This window comes from Caloenas nicobarica, chromosome 12 (genome assembly GCF_036013445.1).
Source record: "Caloenas nicobarica isolate bCalNic1 chromosome 12, bCalNic1.hap1, whole genome shotgun sequence".
Classification (NCBI taxonomy): Eukaryota; Metazoa; Chordata; class Aves; order Columbiformes; family Columbidae; genus Caloenas; species Caloenas nicobarica.
In genome coordinates this window covers 19,156,216-19,169,904 of record NC_088256.1, presented here as the reverse complement: position 1 = coordinate 19,169,904, position 13,689 = coordinate 19,156,216, and positions in this window count along the sequence as shown.

Sequence of the window (13,689 nt, the reverse complement as noted above, 5' to 3'; positions counted from 1 at the left end):
TGAAGCAAATGGAAAGATTCCCACTGACTCCAATGAGCTTTGGCTATGGGCCAGTGAAAAGTAGCATTCAAGTTATCAAAGAGCAAAGCCACTGAAATGCAATTGGAAATTTTTCTTTTTATTTGCTAATCTTCATGGGAGAGACATCAGATGTCTGGTTTCTTGAAACAGCATGTATTTGGGATGTCCATCTACTACTGTTCACATTATTTATAAGTGCAGAGAAATGACCATCTATAAGGCAGTTAGGCGGGATATAGCTGTTATTTGCAGCTCAAGAGGAATCTGTGGAATCTCAAGACTGGTCATTGCTATTAAAAAAATAATAGAAATGTCAAGGTAACGGAACTACACTTATTGGCAAATATCTGTAAATGAGCCCAGATGCTATGGACAGCAAGATATTTTTTTTTCTTTTTTTTTTTCCCAAGTTAATGTCACTAGTCCAGGTGTCAGTATAAGTTGGGGAATGACCTGCTGGAGAGCAGTGTAGGGGAAAGGGACCTGGGGGTCCTGGTGGACAGCAGGATGACCATGAGCCAGCACTGTGCCCTTGTGGCCAAGAAGGCCAATGGCATCCTGGGGTGTATTAGGAGGGGGGTGGTTAGTAGGTCGAGAGAGGTTCTCCTTGCCCTCTACTCTGCCCTGGTGAGACCTCATCTGGAATATTGTGTCCAGTTCTGGGCCCCTCAGTTCAAGAAGGACAGGGAACTGCTGGAGAGAGTCCAGTGCAGCCACGAAGATGATTAAGGGAGTGGAGCATCTCCCGTGTGAGGAAAGGCTGAGGGAGCCTGGGTGTCTTTAGTTTGGAGAAGAGGAAACTGAGGGGTGACCTCATCAATGTTTATAAATATGTAAAGGGTGAGTGTCACGAGGATGGAGCCAGGCTCTTCTCGGTGACAACCAATGACAGGACAAGGGACAATGGGTGCAAACTGGAACACAGGAGGTTCCACTTAAGTATGAGAAGAAACTTCTTCACAGTGAGGGTGACGGAACACTGGAACAGGCTGCCTAGGAGGGTTGTGGAGTCTCTTTCTCTGGAGACATTCAAAACCCGCCTGGACACCTTCCCATGTAAACTCATCTGGGTGTTCCTGTTCCAGCGGGGGATTTGGACTGGATGACCTTTCTAGGTCCCTTCCAATCCCTAACATTCTGTTGTTCTGTGACTATGTAGAGGCTTTTTTTTTTCAGTACCATAGAGCATGTCTGCTGTTGTGCTAAAGATTTGGTACGTTGAAAATTCAGTTTTCTTTTGCTGTCATTTCTCTGTCTCGTGTCACTAAATGTGTCCTGTGACAATGATCATACCTGCAGGTGCTCATCATTAGTATGGGACAAATGTGCACGTCTTGCTGATGGAAATTCTACCTAGTTGGTGTCTAACCAGCCGTGTTTTGGAAGTCAGGTGGAAAGGTTTCTAATGTCATTGCTAGTTACACTTACCTGAATAATTCACCAGGTTTGACTATATTTTAGTGATAGCCCATTTTGAAAATCCCTGTTATTTGCTTGATGTTAGGCAGTACTTGAAGTGGTAGTTAATTTCTCGCAACTTCTGAGCTGCAGACCTTTACTATGCATTCAGAATTGGGACTGCTAAAGAGTGATATAAAATAAACTCTTACTGAACAGGTTTTTTTGGCTGGAACTGTAAGTTTTAGTGAGCAATGCAACACTATGTTAAATAAAACTCTTTGTTTACCCTGAAACATAAGTTTTGCTTGTCAGTATGCTAAACAGTACTATATAAAGAAGCCCCTGTTTAAGTTAAACTTGGATAAAATGTTAATCAAGTTTTATTCAGTTTTTGGATTTTCTTTCATAAGTTTTTGCAAAATTCTCGCTTATGGCCAGCTATCATAATGAGATATCAGAGTGAAAAGATATTTATTTCGGAACAGGCTGTATATAAAGTATCCTTGTACTATGCATAGGGAAAGATGGAAAAATTATTTCTTCAACCACAATGGTAGAAGATATAGTATAACCAGGCTAGAAATAAATAACAATTATTTAATTATAATCCTTTAGAATTACACTTTTTAAATTGTAGGGGGATTTTTGTATTGGCTCAAGATTGTCTATTTGTACTTTTTTTCGGTGGGAGGTGGGGGGCTCTTCTCACTATATAAAAAGGAGAGCCCTTTTTCATCTATTTATCAGTGAAGGGTAGAATTTCTCACTAATATGCAGCTGCTTTCAAATCCATGGATAACTCTTCCTTGTAGCCCACAGTGTTGCATTATGTTCCTTTCAGTTTAGTTGGAAAAGAAAATATTTAGGACATTATTGCTAAATTCTGCCAATGGAGCAATCTCCAACCTCTTGGTGTGCTGAAAAAGCAAATCTGAACACGATGCCAAGTGCAGAAGCTTGTGTGGAATATCATTAATATCATTACCTGATAAATCGGGTGGTTTGTAAAGCTAAGCTTGTTCAAACAAAATATTCTGTGTTAGAGCCAAACAGAAAGTTATATCCACAGGCACAGGGAATTCCAGTCAGGTTTACAGGTTATGAGAAGGAGTGACTGTGTGAAGGATGCGAGCTCAATACCACTTAAACTTATGGAAGAAAAGGCTATCTGTACAAAAGTAGGGTACATACAGTAAAATAGGGGTCAGGGCATGGTTTCTCTCTGAATGAAAGATATTGGGGGTGGAACTGGTGTTGGACTTCTGTCTCCAGTCTGATGAATGGTTCTGCTAAAAGATGATGATGGAGAGGTTGAGAAGGTATAGAGAACCATGGAATAGTAAGGCTACAGAAAACATTTGGATGGTTAGAGGCTTAGAAGACCTTTACTTAGTTGAGTAAAAACAAAACTCAAACAAACAAAACCCCAAACCAAACAACTCCTTTACAAAAAGAGTATTTAGCGCATTTGAAAAAAGTAATAATTCTCCGTTTTTCAGTGTCTCCAGAACAAGTGGATGCTTTCCTGAAAGAGGCCATTTAGGTTTTTTGTTTGTTTGTTTTTCGTTCTGTTTCTGAATTGAAATTTGATGATTTATAATTCACAGGAAGCTAGTCTAGATATTCTAAACACACCTCTGACCTTAATCTGAAGGTCGGTGAAGAAATTATAGTTACCAAGCAATGCATCCTTTCTCCTTCGGAGAAAGGACATGAGAAAACCAGACATGTTGAGAGCCTATGGAAACGAACTGGGCCACTCTAAAGTATTTTGAGGTATTGTTTCAGGTTATTCTTAAAATCGGGTTGGCCTTGTTTCCTGCAGTTTGTACTGAATTCTATTTTTTATGCCTAGAACTATAACAACCAGGAAATTGATCCCTGTTTTTCAAGTTAAGGTTCTGAAGAACATAATGACAACTTCCAGATGAAAAGGACAGTTTATTGAATTCCGTGCCATCCATTCCTTTTATACCCGAATGTAGTGAAAGTTGCGAGTTCCCATTTCCTTTTCAAATAATTTTTTGTTCTGAATGTTTTGCAAGAACTGTAGACAGCAGCATGTACTACTACAGGAATATATATTTAAAAGTGCTATATTAACACTGATCTAGTTCAATAATCACTGTACCTAGCAAAGACAATCTACATCAGTGGTCACACAGGGATCATGGCATTATGCATTTAGAAATCAAACCTGGATTTTACATTACTGTTTTCCCTCTAGCTTACACTTGCTTATGTGTATTCTTATAGTTTGCAGTTTTTAATTGCTTATTATATTTCACTGGTCACTTTCTGAGTGTCATCATCATCATTGTAGATTATATGAAGGCTTAGCGGAAAATTCAAGTAGCAAAAGAGAATTCCAACCTTTTGCCTAGTTGTACAACCATGGAGTATAATATGCTGACAAAGCTTTATGTGCCCTTGATTTTATTACGTACTTTGTCACACTTTTGTACTGATTGAGTGCATAGTTTTATACTCAAGAAAAATGTTTACTATTCTCTGCAAATCTTATTTATGAAAAATATACCTTATTGATCCAATTTAATATTTTTACAGATTGTGCTACATAGCCTCCTGATTAAGCCATACAGCGTATTAGCACTAGTAAGCAAGTAAACAAGTATTTCATCAACAGCTGAGGTGTGCACATAACTAAGTTGTCTTCCAACGCAATGCTAATTTTTTTTAATAAACATATACTGCTTTTTAAAATTCACTTTTAATACTCAGTGTTCTTTTAGAGTATTTTTTTGGTCGTGGAGATTACACTTAGGAAAAAGAGGTCATGTAATTCAAAAGCATGTATTTTTGCTATCCTAAGTTCAAACAAAGCCAGCTGATACATTACTAAACATTTTGCAGCTTGCTTATATCTATGTGTGCAAATTGGTCTTTACTAGAAATAAAAGCAGAGTAGTAAAGATTCATATGTTACCAATTAATTAAATTCTTTCCTACTGATGGAAATAGTTATTCCTAGAACCAATCTTAGGCTTTATTGACTTCACTGAATTTGTAACAAGACTACATCCTGACAGTTTAAAATAATGTGTTTCTAATCTATATTAAGCTCCTCATTTCATTGTCTCTAGATTTTAATCTGACTTTTTCCTAATTAACTGCAGTCTAGCATAGCTTTTCAGTGAATAACTTTATGGTTTCTTCTTACAAAGGCTCCTATTCCATGTGTTTATTTTGTTGGCCAGCTAAGATTCAAATGTGAAAAATGAAACAACATTATTTAAAAAAAATTGAACATGTGTACAAGAAAGTTGTTTCTTGACAACAAAAGTATTACAATCCCGTATGGCCTTTCATCTTAATTGTGAACCCTTTACCTGATCAATTGTTTCAGTATCTGACCTCTTATTAATTTCTTCCTGTTAACAATATCATATTTTATCTTTACTCAAAAAGGTTTAATCTCCTTCTTTCATTTTTTTTGCACCCTAAATAAGAAATGTGTTGCTGGGTTGAGAGAGATGAAAGTGCATTTATTCATAGATTTTAGCAAAGCTGAAAACTCTGAGCAGTTCCTGGAATTGACTACAGCTATAACCCAAGTACTTGCAGTACAAGAATATTTACTGCCTTATTAGTTAAAAATAGCTCATATAAAATATGTATCTTGGTTTAGATATTGCTAACACAGAGACATCAACATATGCTCTCAAGTGGGATTTTACCTGTTACAGCACTGTGATTCTCGCCCTGTTCAAAAGACAGCAAATAGCAGTAAATTGGGAACACATTAATAAGTTCCTAAGAATGCTGCTAAACACTGCTGCTTGCAAATGATGTTGTTATTTCCCTGTCTCTATTGCAGTCCAATAGTTTGATTGTGTGGTAGAAATATTTTGACATTTGTATTGTGGTCACTGTCAAGTATTCCTCCTTCTTCCCTGAAAGTGCAGCTGCAACTTCAAAAAATAATTCTGATGAAGAAGCTAGATCAAGTAGCTCTTGCTGCGATTTCAGACAAAGTCTTGCTGTCTTCAGGCTGACTCATCCACTCTGAGTTACACGTTGTTTCAAAACCCTCGTAGACTCTGTGTGGCAGAGAAAATACAAATGCGCTAAGGTGAGTTTTCAGATCTTCAGAGGTATTTTATGTATTTTGTCTAAGGCAAATCTAAAGTAATCTACTTGAGAAAAACAACTTCTTGAGACGCCAACAGCGAAGGATATTCTAAGGTGTTGAAACTCTCCTTGTCACATGCACAAGTAATTTCTACAGGAAACTTAGAGCTGAGCGTAGCTATGTAAGCAAGCGTAGGACCTAACAACACAGGTCTTTTACTGACATGCACTAATTTGAAGCTGAAATAGGCAGAAGACATGAGACATTGTTTGCCTCAAATTATTTAAGTACAACATTTGCCATTCCTGTACGTGATTTTGTGCCAGCAGATCTGCAATTACCACACTCTAAAATACTTTAAACGTTCTAGTCTACTGTATTGTCTAAAAATATGTCAACTTTTATGTCAAGTGTGAAGATTGAAATTGTCACTTCAGCAACTGAAAAGTCTCTGCTAATTGCACATTTAAAGAAAAAGATGTATTTTAATTAATTTCACTCGGATTTAAGGAAAAAATTTGATTTCATATGGCAGCATATTGAGTTTAGTATTAATACTTTATTTGACTAAGAAGTAATCCTACAGTAAAAAAATTCACAGGCAAGAGAATAGGTATTTAAGAGGGCAAGTACTTCAGTAACTTCTTGATCATCTGTGGCTCTTGACAACTTTATAAAAGGCTGAAAGTAATTCCTGTTCCTGGCTCTTCCATAACTAAAAGAATCGACAGTACTATGCCAGGCCTGAATGCCGCAACTCTGATCCATTTCAAGAGGTCCATTGATTTTTGCTGACAAATGAATTGATTTCCTGATTAGCACTAATTGTAGAATTTTGCATTTTGATCACTAAGTGAAAACCTGGAGGCATTATAGCTATACTTTATATATTTGTTCTTTGAAATTATTTCACTTTGAAAATTATTAAATAAATTAACCTGCCTCAGAGTTAGTGGAAGAGTTATTTGATACACTGAAAAATGATTAAAGGATAGGAAACAAGGAATCACTTTTCATTATGGAATAGCATTGACTAAGGATCAGTGCAGGACCAGTCTGGGATTAGTAACAATTGATCTTCATTAATGAGCTGGAAAAGACAATAAACAGTGAGGTCTGAAGATGATATTAAGCCCTTTTCATGATACCATCTTAATGATATGGAATTCCAGATGGAACTTAAAAAAGGTAGTGGGTGAGAGACCAGTTAAATTCACCGTGGACAAAAGTAAAGATGTTGCATCTAGGGAAGGACGACTTAAACCATGCCTACCAGTGCTGAGCTTGGAATGGGCAGTTATCTTGCTGTGTATTAATCTTGGAGTCACGACTGATTGCTTTGTGAAATCAATGCTTAGTATGCAGCAACAGCAAAAAAACCAACAAAATGTTTGAGGATATCTGGATTAAAGTATGTTTTGTAAATGAAGTTTATGTTCCTATTTACTTGTGTTTTCTCAGAACTAAAATTCACTAAATTTCTTCATCCTTTGAAGTAGGTAGCTTCTCTAAGCACTACACAGGTGACTCTTTTTCCATCCAAATGGACTTCAGTGCAAGAAGCGATCCTTTTAATATGACTTTAACTCAAAAAAATAATTTTAATACCTTTATTCTTAGCTAAGAATTCACCAGATGTAATGCTACAGTGAGGCCAACTGAGCTGTCCTTGCCTATGAGAAGGCAAGGACAGGTTAATTTGCTGTGACTAATTGGAAAACATACAGCATATTAATATGCAAAAAGAAAGTGCAAGCTGTGGTTATGTCAAGCAATGGAACCATGTAAAAGATTGATGCTTAAGGTAGCATGCCCTACCTCTAGCTTTTGTGTGCTTTCTTCTATCAAAAAGAATGAAGCTGTTGAACTGGGGATGAGAGATGCCCAGAGTTATCAACATACAAAGTGAAAAGATGAACTGAGAAAGGGCAAGACAAGCACAGATAAGTCCATAAAACTTATCTAATTATATATTCAAGCAATCCAGTACTGAAGAAATTAATTAGAAAGAAGTACTTCTATATACCCAGATAGCCTAGTCAAAGCCATTGTCATTGCACCAAAAGCTGAGTTTGTATTGTCCATTCACAGATATTCTGTACAGCGTATGTAGGCATTGGGAGACCGTAATCAGGACCTTTTAAAAGAAACAACCTGAGAGTTAGAAGAGATCTTCTCTCGGTGTCCAGGCAATGTTTCTTTTCCTTTTCCAGGTAGAGGTAGAAGATGGATTTGAGAAGCACATTTTGTCATCTCATGAAGCCGCTAATATAGGCTGAGCTGAGCCTTGGTGGAAATGAGCACAATTAATGAAATAGCTTTATGAAGCTGAACAGCACTATGACTTGCAGTTTTCTTAAGCTCTTTCTAAGTAGGGAGAAAAGGAAGTTCTTCTGCACTTCCCACGTGGAACACTGGAATGACTTAGTTGTCCAAAGACTGTTTTTGTCGCAAAGAGGAGGTAGGGATATGAAGTCCTGTTTGACCGTCAAACTAATTCAGTAATATGTCCCTTCCAAATGTTTTTGTTGCTCTAGGTTGTACCATCTGATACATCTTGTACCTACGTGCTGTTTTCTCTGCAAACAGGGGGTATGTTTCAGCTTATGAAGGTTGTGCATTTCAGTGAGGCATCTGCAGGTACGGAGCCTGTCCCTGACAAACAACATATCTCTGTCTGGTTTGCATCCGACTTTGGCTAGTCCCCTGTGCTTGTGGCTTGTGACTTCATCTTCACTTCCCTGCAGAGATGCTTATCTCACTCAATTACATGCATAAGGAGAAAATGGCTTCTTGAAGTGGATGTTCTCACATGGAACCCTACTTGTTCTCTCATGGTATACTGTCTACACCAGGAGACGTCTGTGTTTTGCATCTAAAGAGTGAAATAAACCCACTGATTTCTTTTTCGGGCACTCGTCAATGTTACTGGCAAGTGTAGGAACTTCTTTCTGTCTCTTATTCTGTCCACGTTTCTGAGTGACAGTTCTGCCCCAGTTCTATCAGCTGTTTCCATTCTCCACTGAGCTAATAACCATCTTGTTCAGACAGAGGAGGAAAGAAAATACCTTAGATCCACAGCCATTGGTATTACTGCATGTTTTTCTGTAGTGATGTCTTCAATACAGCTAATAACAGACTAACAGATCTGTATTGCACTGCAAGAGCTTTAATTTTTTACTTCAGTGCCACGTCTGTTCCCACCACACGTGTCCAAACTGTCTCAGTATCTGTGTTACACTGTCACCTCTGCCATCAGCAGTTGTACACGTGCATGTTTTCTCATTCACTTAACCTGAGTGGAAGAGATTGTGACGGAAAGAATAGTGATACATTAAAATAGCAATAAAGATGACAGAAGAGAACTTTACTATTCTGTCTTCTCTGATTCAGAGCCTTTCCCTGCTGAACTTGGAGATGCAAGTTCCACCTCACAGTGTGTGCATTTCAAGGCATATTAATGATAGTCATTCCCTTCTCTGTGTGCTTTATGCATTTTGCTTACATGGAGTTATATTAAGTTTTATGATAAAGGGTTCAGATCTCTCCATCAAATATACAAGGTATTTTGAAAACATTGTTCCATCTAGCATGTATCTTTCAATGTTTTCATAATCATTAAATTCAGGTTTTTCACCTGAAAATCAAGTTACCTATATTACATTATTTGTTGCCACTATAGAAGAGAGTAAACCAGGAAATTGCTAAGGCTAAGTCACTGTTTTTTCTGTACTACATAATAAATATTTGAGGCTTAAGCTGTTATGCTTTGTTGTCTTTAGACTTCGAGTTTATATTTCCATATAGTTAGATATAGGTGTATCTTGGGTTTAATGAAGGCCAGCAAAACAGGATTTGTCAAAGGCCTATTGGATATAATCCATGAAAAGTTTTTTAATGCTCACCAGGCTTTAATATGGAAACCTTTTCTTTCTGCAATCACAAAATGACTCTATTCCTTAATCTATTTACTTTTTTTGCTGGCAAGCTAGAACTGATTCAGCCCACACAAGATTATTTCTGCTCAGATTCTAATACTTTACCGAAATTTACACCTATTAAAACTTGTAATTTTCCTTGTTTTGATCAATGTGTGCATTCTGAACCAATCCTTGCTAAAGCATCCTTCACTGAAGAGCCTGTGAGCTGGAAATTACTTCACTTTGAAAAACATCCAGTGTATTATTAAAACCATTTCCTTTGTCATATCCTACCCTGTTACTCACTGTTCTCTTCATAGAAGCTAATTAAACGTTATGCTGCTAATCAGTGTTGATAGATACAAAATACTGTAATATCTTCTGGCTTTATGGATTATGCTAATGGCCATCTGCCTATTATTGATAATTTGTTCTTCAGTTACTGGAGGGGGAGGAAGAAGCTGTTTGGTTAACTATAAAAGGGAGCTGTTTGGTTTATGATGCATTCAGCTCTATCACCAGTTGTGTTTAGCTATTAAAGTTACTGTAACTGCAAAGAATATAATTTCATCAAGGTCTGAATTTTCTCTAGTAATTGTATATGAAATTTGTATGTTCAGACATCTAGAATACATCATGAGTGATAAGAGCTTGATGGCAACGAGCTTTTTAAGTACTCAATGTGTTAAACCAAAGGTAGATAGATACATGATTAAATTTCGTACTGAAGTTGTCTGAAATGTTATTAACCATGAAGAGTAAAAGGCCATGAAAAAGTCTAACTAAATTATGTAACACAGAAATCTTTAACAAAATCTATATGTATAGAAACTGCTTCAGATAACTCTGCAAATGACAGCATACTCCATTGGTAGCAGGAAAATGTCAATTATAAAAATTCGGATGTTCTGCTCAGAGAAATAATGTGCATGCCTGTTTTCATGTACCGTGGTAGTATCAGATTTTCTCCAGCATGAAACCTATCAGGTAATAGTCCTTCAGCAGCCTATTAAATTTTGCAAAGCTTTCTTGGGTTGTACTGGAGATTCCAGTTTTACTTAACCAGTTTGACTGCCTTGTTGCTCAACCAGAACAGACAGCTGAGACAAACAGTGAGAACAGATGAATGCCAGATGTTGTCAGCTCTAGAGTTAGCTAAAAAATACCCAGATTTATTTCAAAATAACTTGCTGAAGGAGATCAAGGATTGTTCCTTGGAAGGGGATAGTCTGACTGATGGAATAGCAACTTTTGGCAAACACATTCAGTGGTGACCATTGTATGTTCTGTTGCCATTGTTTTTTATTAGACTGCTTTACAAGCAGTGTGTATGATTAATAGATACCAGTAATGTGCCCAAATTTCCTTGGAGGTTACCAAAACTTCAGAAAACCAAGAGTTTGTATCATCATATCTGTCAATGAAGGGCACCACTGAGAGATCCCTTAGGCAATCTACAGAAAGTCTGCTTGAATTCTGTAAATGCTTTGAAGTGCAATTGAAATGCTGTATCAGTAAACTGAAACACTGAACAGTGCAGTTTCATCTGAATACAATTCTTATTATATATACACCAGCAAAGTATGAATGGCTAGAGTTAGCTCAAAATGAAATTGCCTTATAGATAATATCTTTGGCTAATTTTTCTCTCACACGACAGCAAAGCAGATATCCCGTGTGTTTCTTTGAAGATTATACTTCCATTAATGAACTAACCTTACTCCTTTGCAGATGTCTTATGCAGTTTTCAGAGCCTTGATGGCACTAACAGGCTGTTGTGGTTCTGATAAGCCACACCTGGGGCCTGACGGGCCTCCAACCTTCCTCACCCCACCCTCAGTTTTGGGCTCAGGATCCTTATTTAAGCTCAATCTTGAACCTTTGCTCCATGCTTCAGCAGTGCTGTGCAACTGCTGATTTCCAGCTCAGCCACCACCGGCGCCCTGCCTGGCTATGGACTGACTTCGCAGCTTGATCTCAGAACTGTCACATCTCTCTGGACCTGCCCACTGCTACCTGGGCTATGTATGATCCTAAACTATGGGTTGACTTTATGGCTTGAACTCACATCTGCCCTGTCACTGTGAAACTGCCTGACAATCTGGACTTATGGTTGAACCTGGCTTGAACCTCAGTCTTGCCTTGGCTGGACCCTGCTGAGTGAGGCTGCTCTGCTGGCTGGATGATCCCCGGGCTCCCCATCCCTTAAGGAGCTTCTCCCTGATGATTTGGTGTGGAAAGGCTGGAAAGAAAACTTGTGCTATAATAACAACTTATTTTTCATTCCTGGTATGTACATATTCACAGTTCTGCGTTTTGTAGGATAGACCCAAGAAGCTGCCCCTTCACTCTATACTTGTCTTTTGTTCTAGTTTTTCTGTCTTGTAGGTATCTTAGATTCCCTAGGTACTTGAAGGTGGAGTATTGTCATTTTCAGTCATACCTTGTATTTATCTACGATGGATAAAGACAAAACCACAGTCATCAGGGATTCCCCATGACTGATAACAGGTTTACATCCTAAAACACTCCCATTTGCTTCCCTCAGGGTCACTCCTGAATCTAGTACATTGCCAGTACTTCCACAGAGGAAAAGCTGTTATTTGGGATAGTATTGTTATATAAAGCTGCAGATTTGAAGGCTGCCCTGAAGACATCGTTATCTGATTCTGGAAATGAAAATAAAATCAAGAGGTATTGTTTTATCTGTCAGACTACCATGGATTTAAAAATCTTCCCTTGGTGTTAGAAAATGTGACTTTGTTGCTTTTTGCTTTTTTTCTGCATTGGTCAGTGTTGGGCTTGTGTCTATTTGGCTTTGTGGTATGGAGCTACACAGTCTTGTGAACACAGCATTGAACTTTAGTAGGAGTTTCTTGTATTTAACTGCATTTTGTCTGAAGAGGAGCAAAGTTGCAGAAACTGCAAGCAATGTGGTGTTGAGGGTTCTGACCTAAAGTACGTGAAGACAGATAATTTTTGGTCAGGGTCAGAGCATGTGTATCAATGTGGCTCACATGTAGATTAGAGGACCACCAGAAGATAAATTTGTTTAATTGTATAAGTCTTAAGCTACCAGCAAGTAATCAACTGACTCAAGGAACACTCTGTACTTTACCATACCTTGCTTTCTGCCAAGGGTTGAGGAAAACGTGTATAAAACCTGAGGATTTTAGGCTGAAAAATAACAGACGAATCCCTAGGTTGAAGTCTGCTGTGAAGGCAGGGCTGAGGTGCAGCAGTGAAACCTATTGATCCTAGTAGGACACAACAGTTTCCCGCTACCAGCGTAACAGTTCACATATTCCTGGATCCTCCCGAAACAGAACGTGGGAGTAAATCACACAGTGCACATTTACACTACAAGGCACCGTACTTCAGCAGGAGGGACAGCTCGTTTGGTAATCAGGAGAGACAAACCACTGTGTTAAACAGGACTACCAGGAAAGAGATAAATGATCTAAATATGATATGATGGCAGACATGGAAGTGTCCCAAGGGTGTAAAGGATTCCTGGTGGAGAGTTCAATACTTGCCCCTTTTTTCCATGTAGTTTCCTTCAGTTCAAAAAGAGTTTCAAGTGTGATGTGACCTTTTTCCTTTATAACTTTTTTTTTTTGGTGTTAGTTAAGCACACACAAAAGCGCTTCAGTTCTGATTTTTGATGGGACTTGAATGTGGCATGAAGTGCATGTGCTTTACGAAGCAAATATGACTTTAGTGAAAGACCTGATCATCTCCCTAATCAAGCTGCTAATCCAAGGAAGGCTGTGGTGGTGCCTGCAGTGCAGGAAGACATAGGGGAGAGGATGCAGGGACTAGTAGAACAGAAGAGTGCTAGAGTAAGCTGGTCAAGCCTTAGGAAGAGTTGTGGAAAACCACTGAAAGGAGATAGAAGCATGTAGGAGCAAATCTCCCCTCAATGCAGAGCTGGAATCTGAAAGATGTTCAATACCTTTTTTTGTCTGATAACAGTAGATACAGAGAGATTGCGGTTGTGGGAGAGCGCAACTAAGTATGCAGCTTCCTGAAATGTTGGAGTTTGTGGTGACGACTGAACAATTTTATTTGAAGATGAGTGACCAAGTTGTACATGTGAAACTTGTCACAAAGCATGTCCTGTCTTAGGTATTATTGCCTGCACGACAGCTGGGGCTGGAGCCATTTCACATATGACCAGTGGACTCAGAACCTTGAAAACAGTTCAGTAAAGTTATGATTTCAAGTTTCAGTCATACATAGCTCTGGCTTAGG